This window comes from Rhagoletis pomonella, unplaced genomic scaffold (assembly GCF_013731165.1).
Source record: "Rhagoletis pomonella isolate Grant_MI unplaced genomic scaffold, Rhpom_1.0 Rhpom_scaffold_00010, whole genome shotgun sequence".
NCBI classification, from domain to species: domain Eukaryota; kingdom Metazoa; phylum Arthropoda; class Insecta; order Diptera; family Tephritidae; genus Rhagoletis; species Rhagoletis pomonella.
Window position 1 is genome coordinate 30,424,768 of NW_023458564.1, and position 25,110 is coordinate 30,449,877.

Here is a 25,110-nt window from a genome sequence, read left to right on the forward strand (position 1 = left end):
AGGAGTCCCTGCAGCAACTTTAGAAAATCTTTAATTTTTTCCCTATGCAGTAAGTGTTACCGCACTGCGTTGGACTATAAAGGCGGACTCATTCATCGTTCTAGTTCAGAACTTTCCTTCCATGTGGTTGTTGATGTTTTTCTCTCTCTGGGAGAGCAGCTGGGAAAAATTCAAAACGCTTTCGAGTTGTAAACTCCAACCCAAGGCATAACAAGGTAGAAGTGATTTCGACATTTCTCTCTTTTGAACTGCGACTGAAGTGTCAACTCTTAACCCTATACTATTAAAATTTTTTTTTTTATATAAATTTTCAATTGTGAGCTGTGTGACTGATTTTAAATACATAATAAAATGAAAAGGAATTGCGAGCGGTGCGTTGTGTTTGTCAAGAGCCTGGACAACAAACTTGTGCGTTATTTTAAACCTTCGAATTGTCAAGTGAAGCGACAACGGTGGGCAAATTGCTGCGATGTTTCATTAGGAGACTCTTCACGTGTGGTCGTGACTTTATTTGCTGCCTATCGCAGCCGAGTATTTCTAAGTGGACGCGTTTGGTCCCAGGTGCAGGATTTATCATACCGAATATGAAAAGAAAATCTCCCTTTCATATACATACATGGATAGGCCAAATTTCAAATGGTGGTCTGATAAAACCCAAACCAGTATACCTTGTTGACATAAAGAAACTGAAAGTAATTTTTAATAAATTCAATGGAAAGGAAATTTCGAATAGCAAAAATTTTATAGCTGAATTATTGAAGTTAAGTTCTGATGTAAATTTAGAAGAATCAAACTTTTTTTAATGTCTAATATACTTTAGAATTAAGTATTTGAATAAAAAAATAAATGCTCAAAAACATTGGGATAGTAAAAGCAAGAAAATTGTCAAAACGGTTTTATAAATGAGTGTGTTTCATTAAGTGTGTAATTTTGTGTAAGTATGCATTTCCACATTTACATTAAACCGAAAATTCAATAAATAAAATTGAGCTGATTCTAATGAGATTTTAAATATTTTCATATTTACAAAAACTTTCATTTCAAAGATGTTGAGTTCTATCAAATATGGTAAATGGATAACAAAGGGTTAATTTCTTTGTTTACATTTTTTGACATTACAGTCAGGTATGAGAGACCTCGACTGAATTGTCACTTCAAATTTGTTGAATATGCCTTGCTCCAACCCCAACTATGAAGGTAGGTGAAAAAAGTAATGGTGACAGTTGATAGAAAAAACAAGTTTAGCTTAAAGCGAGGAAAGTAAAAGTCATATATACAAATTTTCACATCATTTATACGCCCCCTCTCGCAACTAACGGCAGATTTTCAAAAAACGGCGCGATAACGACTAATCGGTTTAGTTGCGTTTTATTTTTATTTTTTTAACTCTTATCAATTCTATTCCATATTTCCTAAGAAAAATTAGAGGACATGCCAAGTTTCAGCGAAATCGGTTCACGTTTAATATTTTTGGTTAACAGCATATATGGGGGAATTCGAGAAATAGTCAACTAAAATCTGAAAAAATATATGCAATCAAAATTATCGCGTTTTTTGTGTCGAAAACGGCGACATATTGTTATTTCATGTTTCTTTTGACACTTATTTGAGAAATCTGATTTGCGGTGCTTACTTCTTAAAACGAAGCTCCAAATAGCCTTGGTTTTAGGGACTATATCTTTCAATAAAAGACAACAATATCGCTTTACAGAAATCAATTTTTTCAACGGCAAAGAGAGTAACCTCCGTAACGTAACGTCCCGAACGCGGATATACAATTGTTTTAAAGTTTATCTACTCTTTCTTCAAAGTATTAATTAGATTTTGTTCTCCATACATTACAATTTGCGTAAATCGGTTGAGTTTGATATCAAAATCGCTTCCTTTTTCAGTAACGTGCGAACACAAACTTCGAAGGAAAATACATAGACATCAATTCAAATTCAAATTTACATTATTTTGTTTCCATAAGTACTGCTTTACAGTACCTTCCCGTATACTACAAAAAAAGCTGAACTTATATTTTTTTTTTGCAAAATAGTAAAAAGAAGCATCCGAAATCACAATAAAAATCACAAGAAATATTTTTCATTACTTCTGTTGCTTAAAAAAGTACTTTAAGTACTATACGACCAAAGACATATGAAACACCATTAGAGCGAAAACGATATTTACGTGTATCTTGTTGTTGCTTCTGGTGTCTAAAGTGTCAAAAATGTATTATTTTTTTAACATCGAAGTGTGCCATGTGAAATACAAAAAAAAAAAATAAATTAAACAAAAGAAGATTATTTTTACTCGCTTCTTTTGTATGAAAAAAAGTTTCACATGCAAATAGATTTTGACAATTGAAAATTTTAGCAAAAAGAAATAAAAAAATATTACATTTTAGAGACCAAATAATAAAAAAAAAAATCAAATCAGCTGCTCTACTGATACTGAATTTTTTGTTTTTCTTGGGAGCAGCAAACAGCCCTTACTGCACATCTCTCACACAAACCATCTCGGAAAAGCTTTAAAAGCGCTCATTAGGCTCATTATTAAAATTAGTAAATATGTACAAGTAGTTTGAAGATTATTGGAGCTGGAATAGACTAGATATTGTTCATAACTAGTTTATCTAGCTATGTACAGTCAGTCAATAAAGTTTAGGTACAGCGAATTTTTTAAAATACGGGCAACTATTTTTTAAATATTTTATTTTTCGATAATTTTTTATAAAAATATGGTCAATTCTACAACAAAAACCCCAAAAATCAGGGTTCCGAACCTTGTGCAAAATTAAAGAAAATTCCGTAAAATTTTATTCAAATATTGCACTTTTTATTTACGCTCTCTAGAAAGAAGTTGGGTATGCAGTTTTTTAGCCCATTCAATTTTAGTATAACAAAGTGCAAGTTTGTGGTGGCTAGGACTTACCATTGATTTTTAGGAATTTTTTTTGTTGAAGGTGTCGCTCATTTTCTCCATATAAAATAATGTTTGAGCGTAAGAGAGCGTAAATAAAAAGTGCAATATTTGAATGAAATTTTGCAGAATTTTCTTAAATTTTGCACAAGGTTTGGAACTTTTCTTTTTTGTGGTTTTTGTTGTAGAATTAACCATAGTTTTATAAAAAAATTGCGAAAAATAAAATATTTAAAAAATAGTTGCCCGTATTGTAAAAAATTCGCTGTACCTAAACTTTATTGACTGACTGTATATACATAGGGCTATCCATCCCAGGAAATGCACTCCTCTGCCTCTGCTCCCACCAGCGGCTACCGCGTTGAATACTGTTGGCAATAATGATTCTCAGTTGGATTTTAAGGCTGAAGTTATTACCAGTATTAATGCTGCTTCCCAAAGGAAGCGCTCTTCTTTTTCGAAATTATAACTGTCAAAAGTGACATTAGCGTCCGGGAATAAATGCACGGTCTGTTTACTTGATGACAGAAGATACTTCGTCTTGTCCTAGTTCGCCTTCCGACCCATTCGCTTTGCTTCCATATCCAACTAGGGAAAGAAAGTACAAACGTTGCGGCTGCTGAAACCGATGTCAACGGCATACGGCCAGTTATTGTATGCTCTTATAAAAAGAACTGTACCTCAGCGGTTCAGTTCTGCAGCTCTTATTGTCTCCTCCAGCAACAGATTAAAGAAGACACACGCTATAAAGTCTCCCTGTCTTAGATTTCGTTTGGTATCGATGGCTTGGATGCTCGCTCCGAATGCTAACGGAGCTGGTGATATTGTTCAACGTCATTTTACACAGCCGTATTAGTTTCGCGGGGATCTCATCCGAGGCAATTTAAAACCTTTCATTGATAGGTTTAAATGGCGCGTTCAAAGCCCAGCGCGGAACTTATTGCTGGGAGATGTACATATCGCACACCTAGATCTAAAGTGCGATCAACTCAAAAAACTTGTTGGGCAATTTTTTTGCATAAATCAATTTATAGCACTTATGTATGTCCAATTATTGTAAATATTTCTTTCTTCATGATTATATACACCAACTAAAAAACTACTGTTATACATAGTACCTATTTTTGTATTAATTGCGTTGAATCTGTACGATCCACAAGCAGTTAAATTTCCCTCTATGAATTTTGAGTTAGCTCGCTTTAAATCTATGTGGATAAAATATGTATGCATGTATAGGTATTATGTACATATATGTGATAGCTTAAACAAGCACAAGTTTATCTACTTATTGAAAACCTTCGTTTTGTTTTTAAATGAAATTCTATCTCAATTTACAGTTAACTTGCGAGACCTTTTTATTCAAACTCTTTGTTTTAGTTCTATTGAAAACCAGCTGCCTTTACTGTTTCAAGGATTCTCAAAGCACTATTTATCTGCTTTAAATGTATTATTAGAACGTGCGGGTTCAAACAATAACACACTTACACAGTTATAGAGATACATATTACAAAATCGTCTTCGTTCAAGCCCTAGCACATATTTTTTTTTTCATACATATTTATAAGGTAACACATTTAATTCCATACATACATATGCATGTGAGTATATGCAAGAAAAATGCTTAGATCTGCTGCAATTGCTATTGCTCAGCTCACGTTTTATCTACGCCACCTCCAAAATGATTTTTTAATTTATTTTCATTTTCTTTTTAGCCAGCCAACTGCTAACCATCCAGTCAGTGTCAGCAATATAACGTTTCTCATTGTTAGATTCCCATACATAAAAACATACATATTTATGTAGCGACATACATACTTACATACATACATACATATTTGTGCATGCATACATATAGATTTGTTATTACTATTCTTACTAATTTGCTGTTTTAAATTTCTACTTGCATATGTACATACGTATGTATGTATGTGTATTTGTGCCTATTCTATGTATGTATGTATATGCAGCCATAACATTTAGTGCGACTAAGTATTTTAATTTTTCCAAGCGTGTTTACAAAACCTTGAAAAGTGAAACATAAGTTAACTGTATTTTAGTTGACATTGTGAAAAAGCACGTAACGATAAACATTCTAGGCACTCTAAAGACTCAAGCCCAAACTAGCTGGCTATCGAGTATACTCGTATTTGTACTGAGAGACGAAACTAAGTCGGGATCGTAAACTAGTCGTATTTGCCGAAATCGAAGTCAAAAAATGAATTCGGTTCAAAATACGAGTCTAGTTTTATAGACACTTGTGCACACATGAATACGTACATACTAAACCACGCAGATGCTGTTGAAACGCACATCCATCCACCCCCTTTTATCACCGCTGTGACACCTTCTAATACCGTATCTATCACAAACATTACTCTACTCAAAGTTTGCATAGTTCGTTTTTTTATTGCAGTACAATCAGTGTTGCTACTTTGGTAAATTGTTACTAAAATTGGTAAAAAAATATGGGTTGGTAAAAAGGTAGTTTTTTTCTCATTTTGGTTGATTTTTGTTAAAGTATTTTCTTTGAAAAACAAATAAAAGTTTAGTTCCCGCTTTATTTGGCTTAGTTAGCTTTATGTATATTATACATTTCTTTCCGAAAGTGTTGTCTACGTATTACATTAGTTTTCCAACGGTTTAATGCACACCTATGTATATATCGATAAAAGGCGAACATATCGTGCCATTCAAAGCTCATTTTACCGGAATCCTAAGCAGCTTTTAATTGCCTAAATATTGAAAATGATTCCTTAAATAGAAAGAAAAAATGGGCAGGCATGTAAATACACACTACGATTGTACACAAAAAAAAAAAATAACATAAAAAAATCACCGCCAGTTTTTATAAATGGCAATTATTAAAAAAAAAAAAAAAAAAAACAATTTTTTTTTTTTTTTTTTTTTTTTGTATCAGCTGCACATTGTTGGTTATACTAAAATTCCATAGATAGAACCCAAAATTGTTGTAAAAATTCAGAGTAAAAAGTTCGAAAGTTAGACGAATTTTTTTTTTTAGTTTTTCTAAATGTTGGATATAGCTTGAATCGTTGATTTATGGGTTTGGTTACTAATACAATATTCTTATACAAAGAAAAGTAAAAAAAATTGTACTTGAAGAACATTGTGAATATTAGAATAATACCAAGCGGCTGTGTGAGTCAATGTATGCATTTGTCTATAATAACTGCAGTGGAAGTTTTTTCAAATGATGATGCTTCGTTATTGCGTTAAGTTTAATCACTTTCGCTTTCGATTAAAAAAAAAAACGCAAAGATGCCATTAATATGTACTCAAATACCATACCATTAGTTAAATACAAAGCTCATTAATAAACTATTTTAATTTTTATTGAAACAATTAAAAAAATGGTACAAAACTACAGTTTTTATTTAAGTATTTTCGTAAGTGGCAACCCTGAGTACAATCCAGTTTTACAATTGTTGTTGTGGTTTGTGTTAGTGCTTTTAGTGTCGTTTTGTTATTGCATTTGTAGTGTTTTTGTTTGAAATACGAGGCGTAACAAGTGCACTAGTCAATGTCTAGGTCATCGCATAGAATACATACGTAAATACGTAATTCCATAAACACATACATACATACATACATATATATTTACATATTTACATAGTAAATAAATGTGACTATGACTGGTAAGTATGTATGTGTATGAAACTGCATAGAATTTTAGACTCGAATAAAAAAAGTGCATGTGTGTATGCGCGTAGCAGCGTAAGCGAAAATTATGAAAGTAATCTCGCCACCTCGCTTCTGAATGCGAAATCAATACATATGCGGAGACAGCAAGAAAAGAAAAACAAAAATGTACATACATATGTATGTATGTATGTATGTAAATGTATAAAAAGTAAAAGATCAGCAAAATCACTTTGCCCAAATGGCACTAGTACATAAATGACTTGAAGAACAATATCATGGAATGGGTTATCATTCAAGAAAAAATTCAGCAATTAAATATATAAAGTTACAGAAATACTTACAGTGACGAACAAAAGTGTTGGCACATTGAATTTTTCGCAATATATGCAAAGTTTTTTATTCTAATTTATTTTCGATCATTTTTTATAAAAATATAGTTCATTCTACACCAGAAAACATAATAATAAAATCTCTAAGCTTTGCGCAAATCTCAGGAAAATTCATTAAATTTGCACACTATTTTGCAACTTTTTATTCAGATCTTTTAGAAAAATTCTAAGTATGCAATTTTATAGCTCATTCAAATTAAGTATAACAAAGTGCAAGTTTGAAGTCGCTAGAAAATCGCGTTGATTTTAGGCAATTTTTTTATTGAAAGGTGTTGCTCATTTTCTCCATACAAAAAATAATTTTCGAATATTCTTTGTAAGGAAGAACTTGCTGAAACTCAAACTTCATCAAACTCTAAAAATTAAGTCTTGGATACTTTTAGGCTGAAAATCCGAAAGCCGTAGTATATTAATTAAACAGGTGAACAGGTATATATTTATTGCAGCCGAATACGGGGCAAAAAATAATTCTTCTTTTTTTCCACAAAAGCTAGAGGATTTTAAAACCATTGCAAAAAGGTTCCTAGATTTTTTAGCCCTGAGGCAGCATATTTATTTGGCATATATTTTTCGATTCGATCTTTTGGGAAAGCGGCACATAAATATTCAATTGTAACATCACACATTTGTCGAATATTTATCCATAACTTTGTACTTTGTGCGCGGGATTTTTATCCGCGCAATTTGTCACAAATATTCCTACGCAGGAAAACGTGATACAAAAAAAATCCGACTACTTTAGAAGCACGAGTGGTATCCATGGATTATTTTCAGACTCGGATTTCGACCAAGCACAATGCAGTGAGTAGCATCCGGAACGAGCTGAAATGCAAAACGAACCTTCGAAGGGTTCCATTCCCTTCCGTCTTTGAGAACTTCTTTGCTTTTACAACATTCTCATTGTAGCCCTATTTGGAGTTTCTCATGCTGAGGATACAATCCCTCATACAATCAGCAAAATGTTTTTTGGCGTAGTTTTGCTTACTGAATATATTCTCCCTTCACAAAATTTGAAAATTGCCTCCACACCACGGCACATTGGACGAGTAATTGAACCCGAGAAAAAACAGCAAGCTGTGCGCATTTCCTTGTTGGTTTTGAAATCCATATACGTAAAAAAAGTTTAAAACTTTAGAGAAAAATTTAAACAAAAATTGCCATTTAAAAACGAAAAAAAAATCAGCTGCTCTACTGCTGCTAGCTGTTAAATATGGTTTGCGCAACACAGAATATTCAACATCAAATGCGTTGAAAAAAAGCTAAATACTAGTGAAATTCCATTCAAAATTTAAACAACAATCATTAATGTCTAATTTCGATTCATACTCACAAATACCCAGTTTTTGTACGCAAAATTATAACTCCAAAAACCATTTACATATGTGCTCCTCGATTCGAATCACAAGCGTCCAGATTTAAAAATAAAAACTATTTCATAGACATGTAATTTTTATGAGCTATTAAGGCGCCAAAATACCGTATACGGGGCATTAAAAGAAATACAGAACCAGGACAATTGACGAAAAAAGTGGACTGTCCCGTATAATACAGGACGGATGGTCACCGTATGTATGGGTAATGTAATGTAATGGGAATGTTTGCTCTGTCGAATGAACCAACAAAATTCATAGAAAAATTTATTTGTGTTATTTTTTTGAAATTAAAAAAGGGGGCGTTTTTTGGACTACCCTGGCCTAGGCTACACCTTACAATTTCGAAATTGCTGTATTAAATAGTGTTTATAACTGCGTCAAATTGAATCACTCTGTGTGGGTCGTAATAGTATAACGAACTACCAGATTTTTTTTTTAAATGAAGTATGTGGCACTTTAGGTTACATACTCAGCATAAATGTACGTATGTAAGTATGTGTCTTGCGTACAATGAAAACCCCTCCTCGCATGTTATATTAGTGCCTACACTGTATTGCACCAATTTTTGCTGCTATTCAGCATTACAATAATTTTTTTACCTCAACTGGGTCAATAAATTCGTTATATATAAAGAGCGAAACCGAATAAGTAAAAATTCTTATTGCACCTAAACTGCTTTGCGTTTTGGAGCCCTTAAATAAATAAGCATGCACATATGTATGTATGTATGTACTTTATGTAGGTATAATTCATATTTCGATTAACAATTTCGTCTTTATTGCAGAATTTTACATATGAATGTATGTGTATGTTTAGGTACATATATACATATGAACATAAATAGACACTTATGAACTTATTTTTTATTATCCATTCTCTTCTCTTAAGAGATCCCAATAAATTACACTGTGGAATAATATAAAGGTTTTTATTTAAGCGCTAAACCACAACTATTATATCGTCACCTGAGCGGAAGATCGACCTATCTCGGTAGCCAGTTCGAAAACGCCCTATCTCAGAAATATTTTCAAGAACGCCCTACTTCAGAATTTGATTGAAGAACGCCTTATCTCAGAATTTTATTGCAAAACACCCTATCTCAGAATTTGGTTGAAGAACGCCCTATCTCAGCTGAAAATGTATTGAAAATGTGCTAAGATAGGGCGTTTTTCAATCGGTAGCTGATATAGGGCGTTCTGAAACAAAGTTCTGAGGTAGGGCGGTTTTCAATCAAATTCTGAAATAGGGCGTTCTTGAAAAGTTGTCTGAGATAGGTCGTTTTCGAACTGGCTGCCGAGATAGTAGATCGATTTTTTCCACTCAGGTATCGATATATATTGATATTTGGTCGTTAAATTCTAACACGACCACCTTCTCTCGATTTTTTCACACTGGGTTGAAGTCTGCACCTTTTGCCCCGAAATGCGATTACATACATGCTTAGATATGTATATTGCATACAATTTCAGATATAATTTGACTTGTGTTCAGAAACCTTTAGGTAGGGTGGCCAGATGCGCTGATTTAATCAGTACTGCTGGTGATTTTTTTTATTGTACTGATGTGTAAGAACCTGAAATCAGTACGCAAAATCTACTGATTTCTTTAGCTTGTACTGATTTTTACATTTAATAAATATTTTTGTAAATTGGTATAATTGATATTTACTTGAGCTTAACATGTTCAAAAAATGGTTTTTGACAACTCATACGTATGAGCAGATTGAAAGCAATTTATTGAACGTGTAAATGCGGCGTTAATTAAATTTAAACCATTATTCAAAAGGTGACACGTTGCAATTGTTTCGTTTCCTTGCATTTCGCAAAATAACAACTACTTGAATTCAAACCAATATAATAGCCCCGTTCTAGGTACTTCACGATTTGCAGGTTTTGCAGGATTTATAGGAAGTTGGAGACCTCAAGTTACATGGTTTTCGTTATTGAATTAACTACATTTTTATAAAAAAAATTAAATTAAATAAGAAAAGAATAAATTTTCAAAACTGTTTACTACTATTTTCGTGAACACAACTGTAAATACATATGCAATACCTTTGATTTGTTTTAAACTAATAAATTTATAAAGTTATACTGATAATACTATAAGTATGTATTAATGCGCTGTTTTTTGGTTGTTATATTCTTAATAAACGAAAAAAAACACTTAAATATGAGCGGATTTTTATGGTTTTTTACTGATTTTTGATCCCAACTGTGCTGATTATGTAACTAAGATATTTAGCTACCCTACCTTTACGGAAATGAAAGCAAAATTTACGTAAAAAATGTTTAATTGGAATGCAGCTGAACCCTTTTTATTCAAAAGTGGAAATGCTGCAGCTACATCGCCTATTTTTTACTAAAGGGGTATTCCACCGTCACGGTGGGAGTAAAAATGTATTTTCTTTTTTTAAATTTAACTATAAAGTACTCAACAATTCTACATTTTCATAAAGCTACACCTTATTCACTATTATATAAGTTATTACCAAATACAAGAAAAAAATCCAACTTACTTTTATATGGAAAAAAGCTGAGTTATTTCTTCTGTCAGGGGTGGGACAAAAAAAGAATCTGCTTTTTGTATTTAACGGAAACTCTGCGAATCGATTTAACTTTTCTGTATGAATTTCATGTTTTAAAATAAACAAAAGAACCACGAATACTAATAAAGCAAAAACTTACACAAAAATTATTGCTTTATTATAAAACAAAAAACCGAAATTACACTGTCACGGGTGGGAGACGTACGAATTTTTGTATGAAAAGAAGCTTTTAATGTGCTTCGTATTGAAGATTGTTTATAAGAAAATATAAGAAGCCAAGTAGAGGTTCAAATCACTCATTTTTTATCTTAGGATAGTACATTTTATATGGAAGAAAATGCCTAGCACCGGCAGCCAAAAAACTTATTAAAAATCAACGCAATTTCCTAGCGTCTTGAAATGTTCACTTGTATCAACTTAAATTTAATGGGCTATGAAACTGCATACCTAGTTTTAAAATTTTTGTGTGTAATTGTTAAAATTTGTTGAATTTCTATAATTTTTGTACGAAGTTTTCAAATGTGGATTTATGTGGTTCTGGTTATGTAATGTGCTAGACTTTTATAAAAAAAAACTACAAACATTAAATCAACAAATCATCAAAAAAACCAAAACTCGTCAAAATGTCACTCAACTTAATTAGCTGGCCACAAGGTTATATAGGTAATGGGTGAGTCCGCGCGTCTAACTCAACAAACAAATAAAGCTTATCAGCCCTGTAAACCTACCTCTGACAACTGTACCACCCGGAGCTGCCACGGGTGGGACATGGCCCAATGTTTAATTATTATTATCTAACTATGTGGAAATGATAATGCATCCGTGGTAAACATTTGCAATGAATTTCTAACATTATGTAACAAACACGTTAGACAACCTCAACTTCTGTAATAAAGCATAACTTTTTTTTTTTTGGCACGGGTGGGACAAGGCCAATACTGCTTAATAATAACTCATAATATAGATAAAGCGCTCACACAATTTAATATATGACAAAATTTTATTAAAGACAGATGAGTTCTACTATATATTTTTCTTACCAAACAATTATGAATCGCTAATTATTTGAGAGTACTTTCAACACAACCTATTTGAAACTCACTCAAAATATTTACTTAGAACTTGATTTCTAAACGCAAAAGTTTATAGAAATGCATTTACAGCTTTAATTTGTTATTTTTTGGTGAATTAAAGATTTTTACAAATGTCTTACCCACACGTTTTTTAGTTTTATAAAAAAAATTAATTTTGCACTAAGGTTCAATTTCTCATGGAACCTCCCTTATAATTTTTCTCGTAAAGGGTAAATCTCAAGTTTTGAAATTACCCAAAAATGCCTAAGCACTTTATTTTGAGTCGTGAATTATAAATATGTATGCTATTTTTCTAGATCAGGCCATTTTTCAAAGGTATATTAATTTGTATGAAAAAATTTCAAACTATAACAGAGAAAAATTTAAAAAAATAACAAATTTTTTGTTTGTATTAAAGCCGGTTCTTAAAAAAAATAAAAATCAAGCTAAAAACAAAGAAAATCCATGGCTAAATAACAAATATGTTAATGGTCAAATAAAATGGGTACTGATTTTTTTTGTGTGAAATTTTTTGTGTGGAAGTTTGAATTTTTCTTCATTCTTATATCTTGGAAAAATTAGCTCATCTAAAAAAAGGTATACAGATGCCTAATCTACGAACCAAAATTCAGTTTACGTGTCTCGGCTTTTTTTTTGTGACATTTTAGCGTGCCTGCAGTGTAATTGCGCTGAGCATCAGGCGCAGGCTTACCTGCTCGACAATTTTCAGTTATGCAAAGATTGAAGATTTTTTTTAAACTACATGAGTGTATGTTTTTGCGAAATATATCAACCTAATAAAAAATTTAAAATATTGGTTACGTACGTCATGCAGACTGCGCCCCTCCTGCGGATGGGCGGGAATGGAGGGTAAAAACCGTTGGGATTATTATTATTATTATTAGTAAGTTATTAAAAATTAATAATTTTTTGATGGAATGTTCAGTTCAACGATATCAGTTTGGATTTTTTGTTTTCGTTATTGCTTGTGAATTTTTAGGCGCGTGTTATGCGAATTGCGTGAATAACTAAAATATAGTTTGAGATGGAGCATGACAAGATCTGTATATACACTTGTGGTCAGCTGATTAAGTCAAGTGGCATTTTTACTAGTTTTGGCTATTGTTCTTTTTTTTTGTTTTAAGGATTAAGTATACTTTTTTTATACAAGTTTAGCACTTTACCTAACCAGCGCCACATAAATCAAAAATAAAACAATAAATCACAAAAATTATGAAAATTCAACAAACTGTAACATTTGCACGCAAAAATTTTAAACTTTTTATTAAGAATGCAGTTTTTAGCTCGTTAAAATTTTAGTAGGTTAAAGTGCAAATTTCAAGATGCTTGGAAATCAGGATGTTTTTTAATACTTCTTTTTTGCTGATCAGCGAATGTTTCTGCTTATATAACCAATATATATTGGGGAATTCGCTCTTCTGTGTATTCGTTGTATGTTGTATTTGTTATTGTAACTGCATGAGCGTGTGATTTGTTGTTGCTAGCGGTACATCAAATACACATGCAACAACAACCACACGCTCGTCCAGTTACACTTACGCAGGATTCAGCGAATACATAGAAGCGCGAATTCCACTATTATAAAAAGCAGCCAAATCGACCAATAAGTAAGTTAGATATGTATAGGACTTTTGTTTTTTTTCTCGGTAGACTTTTCGCTGGAATCACCCATATAGAGTAATAGTATAGTAAAAGGAGCTATAGAAATTGTAAACAGCTTTTATTTCATTTCTCCTCCAAATGGTTAAAAGTTCACTGCTGACAGTACAAAGAATACCTACAAAAATGAAGCCAGTTTCTCAGAAATTCCAAAAAATGGCAACATAAAATTGACAAATCAGACTCAAGACTCTTCGTTTTATACGTTTTTGATAGTCTAAACGCCGCCAACATTTCAAAAGCTTTTTCAAATTTAATTTTAAAGAAAAAAATATATAAAATATAATGGCGGAAGTATGGACACATTTTTCTCCCAAAAAAAAATTTTCAAAAATAATACACTGCCGGCAAAAAGTATTGGCACAGCAAATTTTTCACAATGTATGCCACAATTGTTTTTCTAATATTTTTCCGCCTTTTTTTTATAAAAATATGGTTCATTATACAACAAAAAAAATAAACATATTATACCTAAACTTTGTGCAAAACTCGCGAAAATTCAGAAAATTTTCAACATTTTAATCAGCTTTTTTAGAATTTTTTTGAGTACGCAGTTTTGCAGCCCAAGTTCGGAGTTAGTCAAAAATCGCATTGATTTTTGAGAATTTTTTTTTTTGTTGAAGGTGTTTGCATTTTTTCCATATAAAATATTTTCTAAAATTTTTTTTTGTATGGAATAGACTACGTGAAAAAATTGCCAAAAATCAACGGTAATTCCTAGCTACTTTGTTATAATAAAATTGATTGGGGTACAAATCTGCATACTCAAAAGAACTCTAAAAAATCTGATTAAAAAGTTGAAAGTTTGCATGAAAATTTGCTGAATTTTCATGAGTTTTGCATAAAGTTTTGGAATTATATTTTTATGTTTTTTGTTGCAGAATGAACCACATTTTTATAAAAAAATTGGCGGAAAAATATCAGAAAAAAAAATTTTGTATATATTGTGAAAAATTTGCTGTGCCAATACTTTTTGCCGGCAGTGTATATCAGTTATAGATTTCAAAAGTACTTTTTTCGCCGCCTTCAAAAAAAGAGGGGGTTCGTCGGAATATTTTAATTTTTTTATGTTACCGCATAACTTTAGACCAAGTAAACCGTGTTCGAAAATTCTTTTTTTTAACGGAAAGGTGGTAACTCAACGGTAGCCCCATACTAATTTGGTTTAGTTCCGAACATGGGATCATAAAGAAACTAACGGGACTTCTAAATTTTTGGATGAGCACTGAAATCGGTTTTTTTTTGTTTTTGCAGGAACCTTAATTGTTTGTTTTTTCTAAATATATTTTTGTTAATTTGTTATATAATTTTTAACTTAAATATGGTTATTCGGAAAATAGCTAAATAAAAGCACAACTCAAAATCGATTCCAATATTTCACTCACAGACAACGACTTTGACCACCCGTTCGTTTTTTAATAAAACTGTTTACCGTTACCATTTTACCGTTAGTTGAATAAAAAGTTTATTTTTGCAAGTACGATCATATGCGATTCTATTATTTCGATTGGTTGGTGCTGATGCATAGCCTGACAATTGCGCTTTAAGAGCTTTGTCTTCAGACAGAAATATGTAACGCTACATATGTAATTATTATTTTTTTTTTATAAAAGGACCTACATAGATATTTGGGGTATTCACAACGCGGTCGTAAGGGTCGTATTGCTGTAATGTCGTAAACACCCAAACACAACCAACTGTTTTTTAAAGTGTGATAATTTTCATGCCATGACTTTTATGGTATCTCCGAAATATATATTTCGGCCACTTTATGTTTACGACATACAACAATACGACACCGTTGTGAATACATCAACAGTATCTAAATATGGATTGATGGTAGAACTTTCAAATTTCAGCGAAATATGTAAAAGGTTTTGAACACTTTTACTTTCGCCTATTTTCAAGCTGGTAGAACTTTATTTAGAATTTTAAATCTACAAGTTAAAATATGCTTACCTTAGAAAACGTAAAATGCCTATTCCTTTAGCAGTGCCGTTCGATCTTATGACGTTTACATATTCAAACATAACCGTTAAAATTTAGTTTCTATTTCGGTTTGATGTGTAGCTTGGTTTGTGGAACTTTGTTCCCGAGTGAATTTCGTATTAGTACACTTAACTGTTTAAAAATTTATTATGTCATATTTATACGTCACACACTTGCAATTGTCAATTAGCGAATTGCAACGAAGAAGTAACACCAATAACAGCCATTTGACAACAACAGTAATGACACCAAACGACAGATCGCCCGATCGACCGGCATCAAGACAAGGCGGAGGCAGCGGTCACAACAGCGTTGAAGCAAAGGCACTTAACAGTGCATATAGCGCTAGCGTAGTACGGCGGCTCTGTGTAACGAATGCAACGACAACAACAGCAATAACCAAAACAATCGAAAAAAAAACGAAAAAAGGCAGTGACAGTTGTTCGTTTTGGCAGTGGCAGTGGCGGTGTCGGTGTCGGTGGCGGTGGCAGTAACGTAAGGAGCCGTCGGAGGTCGTACTCTTCCACTCTCACTCACGCGGCAATGTTTAAACAGCAACACACTCTGTCGTTGACCCCGTACGATGCGATGTGATGTGATGTGATGTATTGATATCGCATGCAATATTAGGTTTATTGCCCTTGGGGTATATGAAATTCGTACGAATCGAATTCATTCACTTTGCAAACGTGCATAGTATGTATGTATGTACATACATGCATAAATCGATGAGTGGGTATGCCCCGCATTTACCTACGTATATGCGTATATTCTTATAAGAACAAATAAATGGCACAAACACACGTTTTTATGAACATTTTTGGCTGTTTCTCGATTGCAAGTCGACGTTAAATTATCAAAGTATTTTTGTTTGAGTTATTCGCAATTGATTTATTATATTATTTTTGTATAAATTGTTGTCTAAATTTACTCAAAACTTATGCGTTTTCAGAGGCATACATACATATATACTACGTGTAGATACATACATATATTTTTGATTTTGCAAATATTCCGAATTGCTGGTTAATTTACGCGAAATTATTGTATTTGTAATTGTATTGTCTGCTTTAGATTAATGCTAAAATGAAAACAAATAAACACTTATTCAAATGTAATACAAATACATACATACATGCATATGCGCATATACACACATACACTTGTATTCATATATGAACATATGCATATACATATGTATGCATGTATGTGCATATGTAGATTATAAAAAGCTCGAGTAGAGGTAAATGGCAAATGCATTTCACGCTTCCTCTTGCAGTGGCCGTGGCATTCACACAAAACGCTGTGGCTAAGACGATAGTCGCGGCGGTGGCGGTGGCGGCGGCGGCGGCTCGTTCGAGGCACCGCTCAGGGACTCATTGATTGTTGTTACGCGAGCGTGCGAGCGGATGACTGCAGCTGCATCGACGTCGATGACCAACAAAAACAACGAAATTTGTATTCGTTTATTGTAAAGCGAAATCCATGTGTAGCGCGGTTGCGAATATTGTTGTTGTTGTTATTATTGGTGTAGTTGATACCGATTACGAATTGAAATTGTTGATGATTATGATGGCGATGCAGATGATGATGATGATTATGATGATGATGATGAAGTTGAAGTTGATCGTGCAGCCAACCAGCCGACTGACTGGTCGAATAAAGTCTTTCAGCGCAGCACTCACTTGCTTCAATTGGTTTTACAGCCGTTGCAGCGGGTGTTTTGCTGGCAGAGCGCATGCTGCTCGCTGCTGGTTTAGCAGACTGGCTGGATGGTGGGTGTCAGTGACACCTCCGTGTAAGCAACAATATTGCGAAAAGTTCAAAATTCGACGTTACGTGTTTATTTTTTTTTTCTTATTAAATGAGTCAAAAAATAAATACATAAGAAAATTGCGAAATATGTACAAAACGAAAAATGCGCCCAAAAATCGTACTGCATCTAGAATTCTTCGACGAAATCGAAGCTTTGTAGCAACTATTTTTAAAACTTAAAAATACATATTTTCAACGAGGAAATTATTTTTCATGTTTTTTACTTTCAACATTGAAATGTAAAAATTAAAATGCGTGGAAAAATGTAAAAGCTATGAAGACTTACTTTTATCATAAAATTACAGTCATCACTCGAATATCAGTACAATCTGCGATGATTCAAAAAAGTTGCATTTAGTCGATTCGTAGTAAATGAGAAACCCGTTTACACTTAAACACTTCTCAAATATTTTTTAATTCTTTTTATGCATTCACCTTTTTTAATTAAATATGCATTAAGTTTAAATATTGGCATATTTAAATTTTTGTGTTTACATACTTTTAATTTGAGTAAATATGCATCACAGGAAGGCACATCATATTTTTTTTTTGTTTTTGTAAAACTTTTTTTTTTTTTAATTCTGCAACATCACTGCGCTGCTCGCTCGTTCGCAAATGTAATAAAAAATATTCGAATGCGAGCAACTAAAAATTCGCGAGGCTATTCTATGCCGCAAGTAACGTCATTGTAGACGACGACGACGGCGACACCGACGACGAAGGGTCCAATAAATGGACGACGGTTTAGTGGTAGGTCGATAATGGCGTAAAATTTTATTTGTAATTGCGCGCGAGTCCCGAATAAAAGTTTTTGATTGCTTTAGAAAACGCGAAATCGAAATCGAAACTAAAAGCAGCGAACACGATGCCGAATCGAATAAGGAAGTTCACTGTGAATGTCACAGTACCAAGAAGAAAAAACAGACTAGCCGGAAAACTCGCAAATATCCGTACGAAAAACTTGCACACGCTGGACTAATCGATCTATGCTTTTTTTGCAACAACCGTCTTTTGTCGCAGTCACACGAAGACTAAAGTCTCGCAGAGACCTAGTAAACATTCACTGTGTGCGCGCTTAGCGAAACTCAGAAACAACTGTGCCAATAACATGCCAATGCAACGGAGCGGCAGCAGTCGCAACGATAACATCGTGAGCGCGTGTGGAGCGCATGGTGCTCTTCCAAATCATCAATGCTGCAGTTTGCACTTATGCATTTGCTCGGAAATTTTTATTTTGATGAATATTTAGCAGAATGCTCGCTGTTGCTCCCAGTGCGGCAATATAGTATTTTGCAGCGCGCTATGCTCTTCAGCCAAGCTAGTCGGAGCTGCAGTCGTTGTGGTCGTAGTGCGCGGACACACAATCAAGCTTCAAGTTCATCAACTGAACTTCAAAGCTTTTCTGCCTGCCTGACAGCCAGCCAACCAACCACGTCTATAGCGTTTTGCTGTTAATCGACGCACATCGTCATCGCCGCCACCTTCAGGTTCAAAAACATTGCCGCTCGATGGGTGTGTGTGTGTGTGTGTGTGCATGGGGCTGTTGTCGTCGTTGTTTAGTAGCTGTGCGCTGCATTGAAATATTTTTGCTCATTATCCGCTCACTTGCAATTCTCTGCTCTTTCATAAACAAAATAGAGCGTAAGCTAGAGGGCATTACGATGGCCGTCACCAATTCGGGGTTCCAGTGGGGTTTTTGCTACCAAATACTGATGAATATGTAAGAAGAATAGCCTTTTGCATTGACATATCGCGTATTACTTACCATATAGCTCATATAGTTACGGTGACCATCCGTCCTGTATTATACGGGACAGTCCCCTTTTTGACCCATTGTCCTGGTATTTTATTTATTTTATACGGGACGCCAAATGTTCTGTATTTTTTTTATGTTATGATCGTAATTTTCTCCATAAACAGTTATTATTTTTTAATCTGAATGCCTGTGATTCGATTCGAGGAATACATACAGTGACCAAAATAAAAATCAGGACTTGAAATTTTAGTAAGTTTTGGCTATTTTTCCATAGTTTATTTAATGTTTATTATTTATTTTATGAAAGTAAGGCTCTTTTCCTAACAAAAACCATATACAATGAGACCCGCTGAACAAGCAACATCATTTTGAATTTGGTCCGAAATGATAGATATATCCAACACTGTATGTATGCATAAATATGTATAATCAATGTCTTTAAAGAATTGAATTCTTGTAAAAATGACATATAATTGCTTTATCGATTTTTTTATAAAGTGTTTGTTTGTGTGTTTATATTTTTAGATAATGCTACGATCTTGGGGTAAACTACGTACACCTTATTAAATGTTCATGTTTTATTCAAGAAGTTATTTATGTAAGTTAACAAGAAGATTAACTAGATCAATATTTATGTTCGCTTAAGTATCGAGGTATTTAAGCGGGTTCTTTTAAGTACCCAACCCGTCTAAGTACCTCAAAAAGCTGACATTCTTCGTGAGATACTTAAGCGGGTTTTACTGTAATACCAAATTTCCAACTTTGAGCAAAAAGCTATAAAAATTAATTCTGCAATGTTTCAACAAAATTTCAAACTTTTCAAATTGGAATCTTTAGAAAAATATTTGGTTTGAAGTTTTGTAACTCATTAAAATTGAGTATAATAAGGTGCGGGTGGAAAGTGCTATTCATTTACTTCTGTTTCAAAAAAATGGTTGAACATAGGTACTAACTTTGTATAGAAAAAATGCGTAGCCCCGGCAACCAAACAAATTGCCAAAAATTGATGGTTAGATTGGTGGTAGAAAAATTTTCAAAATAATTTTTTTCCGTATTCGGCTCCCATAAATATGGTCACCGTACATATAGCACAGCATAAACGGGAAAAAAGTGCTTAAGAGCAGCTGTAAAATTTAGGTAAATCATATCGAAGCCTCTATTTGCTGTTAAGTTTAAGTGTTTAAGTTTGAGTTTCCGACATTTGAGTGCATCAACGGTCCTAGTATTTTTTTTTTAATAAATAGGATGTCAAAGGTAGATCTTTAAAATGGCAAAAATCTTTAAGAGACCCCTAAAACCCCCAGACCCCTTTTTAAAATTATGAAGACAACATAGAAGTGTGGTCGAAGAAAAATTTTAAGTTGATGAAATCTATGCAGAAATCCTCCAATGATATAATAAAAAAGGCAAAAACAAACAACAACAAAATTAAAAAAACACCAAAAACAAAAGAAGTTATTAAACAATAAGAAAACAATATCATAAACAAGACAACTAAATATTATATATAAATGTACATTAGGGTGGCCCAAATTTTTTTTCCTCCAGCCACCCCCAGATCTGAAGAATCAAAAATAAGGCGACACGTATTTTTTTATTCTGAAATTGATTAATATTTACCGGTGCCGCCGGGGCTTTGAAGTTTCCCATGTATTTTACGTGGGGAAGATAAATTTTTTCGTAAAATTGCTATAAAATCATTAAAAATAAATATTTTTTGATCGAATATCTAACTTAAAAATTCTACGAAGTGTGTTTTAATAACCGATAATCCTATCTGTTATATACAAAAATTAGTTATTTTATGTTTTCATAACTAAATCACGCACGAACAGCTCAAGGATGTGTTTATTTTTTTTTTGCATTCTACTCGATGTTTTCTGTAGGTTTTTGGTAAAAAATTTTGAGGTATAGCGTTGCCAGGTATTTGAAAATTTAAAATTATTTAAAGGTCAATATAATGTTTTAGTTTCTTCATCAAAACTAAAAGCGTTTGAAAACATTTAAAAATATTTTTGAACTGGGTTGCCACGTTTCAAAAAAATGGAACAGTGATTATTAATAATTTAAGCTTATTTAGTACCACAATATGGTTATCACACGAAAGGTTTACACATAAGCTTTGGACTAACATGTTTTTATATAGGGTTGCCACCCATCTGTTAAGATGAGGTAATTATGTAAGTTAAGTGAAATGATGCAATATGCATTCTTGTACATTCGATAGTTAGCGACGATATATCGCACTCATTTTAATTATTTAGACAGGTGCCAACTCTATGCAGGATATGTAGGGGTTAAAACTTCATTTTAACACCTTTTATTTAAAACTCATATTTTACTTAACCGCATGTACCTACATATATATATTATAGATAAATGGCAACCCTATCCAAAACTGTAAGGGAATTAAAGTATGTATTTTCAAAAACTTCGCTGGGAGTCCATTTGATACCATATTGTGGTATTCAGTAAGCTTGAATTTTTAATAACAGTTCTTGTATTTTTTAGAAAAGTGGCAACCCGTATAAAAAATATTTTAAATCTCTTCAAACACTTTTAGTTTTGATGAAGAAACATATTATTTTATTGAGTCTTTAAATAATTTTAAATTTTCAAATATCTGGCAACCCTATTTTTCAAATTTTTTTTACCACATACCCACAGAAATAATCGGATAGAATACAAAAAAATAAACACATTCAATTAGCTGTTCGTGCGTGCTGTGGTTATGAAAACATAAAATATTTTTGTATATGGCAGATAGGGTTATCGATTATTAAAACGCACTTAGTAAAAGTTTTAAATGAAAGAAGCAACATAGTGTTATTTTATTAAGACTTCTGAAGGGAAATAGTCGTGTTTGATTAAAAAAAATCAGAAAAGAAATCAAAAAAGTTGATTTTCCTTTGAATTTTTGTGTCACCCTAATAGATGTATATTAGGCTGCATCACCAAAAAAAGTTTCGGTTTTTCCGCTGGAATTACAAAATTATATTTGAAGACGTCCACTAAAATATTTCGGAAAAATATCAAGATTTACGTGAGCTGGACCGATTTCAAAATACCTCCAAAAATGGAGTTTTTATGAATAAAAATAGTTTCTTAAAGAACTTTGTGAAAAAAATCCCCTCAGATGACAAAACAGATTAAGCTTAAAAAAATTTGCATACAAATATTTAAAAATATTTTCAACGGAATCGTAATAATGAGATTTTTGGTGCTGTTTTTTAATTTTTGAACTTTTTTAAAGATTGATTTATGAAAACCTTGAATAACTTGGCCAAAACTATCCTGATTTATACTTATGCGGTCTCAGTAAAAAGGTATTTTCACACTCTTTTTATTTCCAATACATCTTAATTCAACTTAGAATGACGCTCGTTTATCCTTCCTCTTTCATCATTGGAATGAGTTTATTAGCAAATAAATAAAAAGGGTGCGAAAATATCTTTCCAATGATACCTCACAAGTCTAAATCGGAAGAGTTTATGTTGAGCTATTCAAGTTTTTCTTATACCAAAGAAAAGTTAAAAATCAGCATCAAAAATCTTATTAATTTTTTAAAAATATTTTTATGCAAATTTTTTAAGCTTAAACCGTTTTGTCATTTGAGCGGATTAAAAAAAAATCTTTAAGAAACTATTTTTATTCATAAAAAACTGAATTTTTGGAGGTATTTTCAAATCGGTCCAGCTCACGTAAATCTCAATATTTTTCCGAAATATTTTGGTGGACGTCTTAAAATATAATATATTTTATAATTCCAATGGAAAGCCAGTAGCGATTTTTTTTTGTATGGGGAGTAATGCAGTCTAATTTACATAAGTATACATAAATATATACAGTCATGTGAAAAATAATAGGTACACGACAATTTGACCAGTTTTGACTATTTTTCTTTGGTTTCTTTAATCTTTATTATTTTCTTTTTTTATAAAAATACAGCATAAAAACCATTCAAGTCTAAATTTCAAACGTTGTAGAAAAATAGTAAGTGCATATGCATTTTAATAGTCTATTAATTCTAGCTTAATAAAGTGCAAATTTCAAGTGGCTAAGAATTCGCCTTGATTTTTGATAATTTTTTTTTTTGGCTGACGGTGTCACGCATTTTCTTCCATACAAAGTATTTAAAATCGATTTTTTTTATTATCAAACACCTACACGAATTCTTAGCCACATGAAATTTGCACTTTCTTAATTTTATTATTTTTCTATTAAGCTTTATGATAAAAAAAGGCTCGATAATTGCGACAACCTCGGTTAACGCATCAGACCACCGATTTTAATCTGTCGCAATTTCCGAGGGGCACTGTAATTAAAAAATGGAACACAAATTTTTAAAACATATTAACTAAATAAAGGAAATAATTTTTACATTTTAAAACAAGTTAAAATTTGTTTTTAATTCAAAAATTATTTTTGTTTCAATGTCTTCTTAAATCATTTACCTATACATACATATGTGTATAGTTTTTTATAAGGTATTTTCTTTACCAATTTCATACAGGAAGAGGATCAGCTGCCTTAAAAAATTTAAAATATTAGCTTCAAAGTCCTCGTATTTAAGGTGGTTTATGAAATCAATAATAGGAATTGGGTTTTGTTTCAAATGTTTTACATAAACTATGTATGTATGTATGTAGTTATGTTCATCATACGCCCGCCCCGCATCGAAGCAGGCAACCTACTTTTTCAACTAATTCAGTGTGAAATCTCTTGACAAAAAAATTGCCGAAGCTCTCTTAAGAATTCGCCAAGAAGATACCTACAAACTTGCACAGAGTACTGGCACGTTGGGGTAAATGCTGAAAGGATTGGATTGCCCTTCAACAGGTTCTGTCGCAGTTGCGATGACCGACTTAAAGGAGACAGTCGAACACTTCCTGAGTAACTGTCCAGCCCTCGCAAGGATAAGGGTAAAGACACTCTGCAAACCATTCCTGCAGAATGTTTTAGAATGAAGCTGCCTCTCTCTGTATGACGTATTCAAATTCATTAAAGCCGCCAAATGGCTGTAGGTTGCACGATAACAATTATTTTTTATTTTTATCTAAATAATCTGCAAATAACAGTTATTTTTGATTTTTAAATTATATGTCTTAGATTTAGATTAGATTTAAAATTTGAGTCTCGGTGAAAAAAGAAATCGATTGATATTTATCACTTAGTTGTAGAACATTTCCTTCATAGTGAATTTTTCCATGACAGTTTTCATCAATAACTGTTATGTTCGGTCCCTGATTTTTTCCAAGCGTCCTGCCCTTGTCCCGCATTTCATTCGATATCTTAAAATATGTAAACGGCGGGTGCCCTTTACTTATCAACATATAAGCAGTGTCGATAACTGATTGATAACTACATACATGAGGATGAGGCTGAGTTTAAAGCTTCAAAAAGTAAATGCGTTGAAGAAAATGGGGACCAGCATGACAAGTATCAGTAACACTGCTCTACAAATTGTATACTAATCGCGTTTACCATATTTTTTCAAGCATAGTTTGGTTCGATGAACACGTAAACAGCACATAATTTTCTTTTCAAAGACATTTCGAGATTTTTTCGAGAAACGTGATTTTGTACTTTTCGGACCTATTCGTCAATACCTCATGAAAAGATCTCCCAATCAACGTAAGCGATCTACAGTTCGAAAGGTATTGAAGTGCCTCTTACAAAAATATATAACTTGTGGCTTCGGCAATAAAAAATCATTAAATCGATGGATTTTTAGCCGCTTAAAACTTGCACTGGTTTTACAACATTTACATAACCGATGTACCTGCATACCCAGAATTTTTCTAAAAATTCACTCTAAAAAGTACAAAACTTACAGACAATTTTTTTGAATTTTTCTAAATTCTATTTTAAGTTTGACTTGTGTGGTTTTGATTAAAGAATGAAACATATTTTTATTTAA

General features: G+C 32.6%; 1 protein-coding gene across 1 annotated transcript in view; it reads right to left on the reverse strand.

Moving 5' to 3' along the window:
* The window catches only part of LOC118746224, an 84,890-nt gene that overhangs the window by 50,786 nt on the left and 8,994 nt on the right, over positions 1-25,110 (reverse strand). The gene's annotated exons all lie outside the window — the stretch shown is intronic.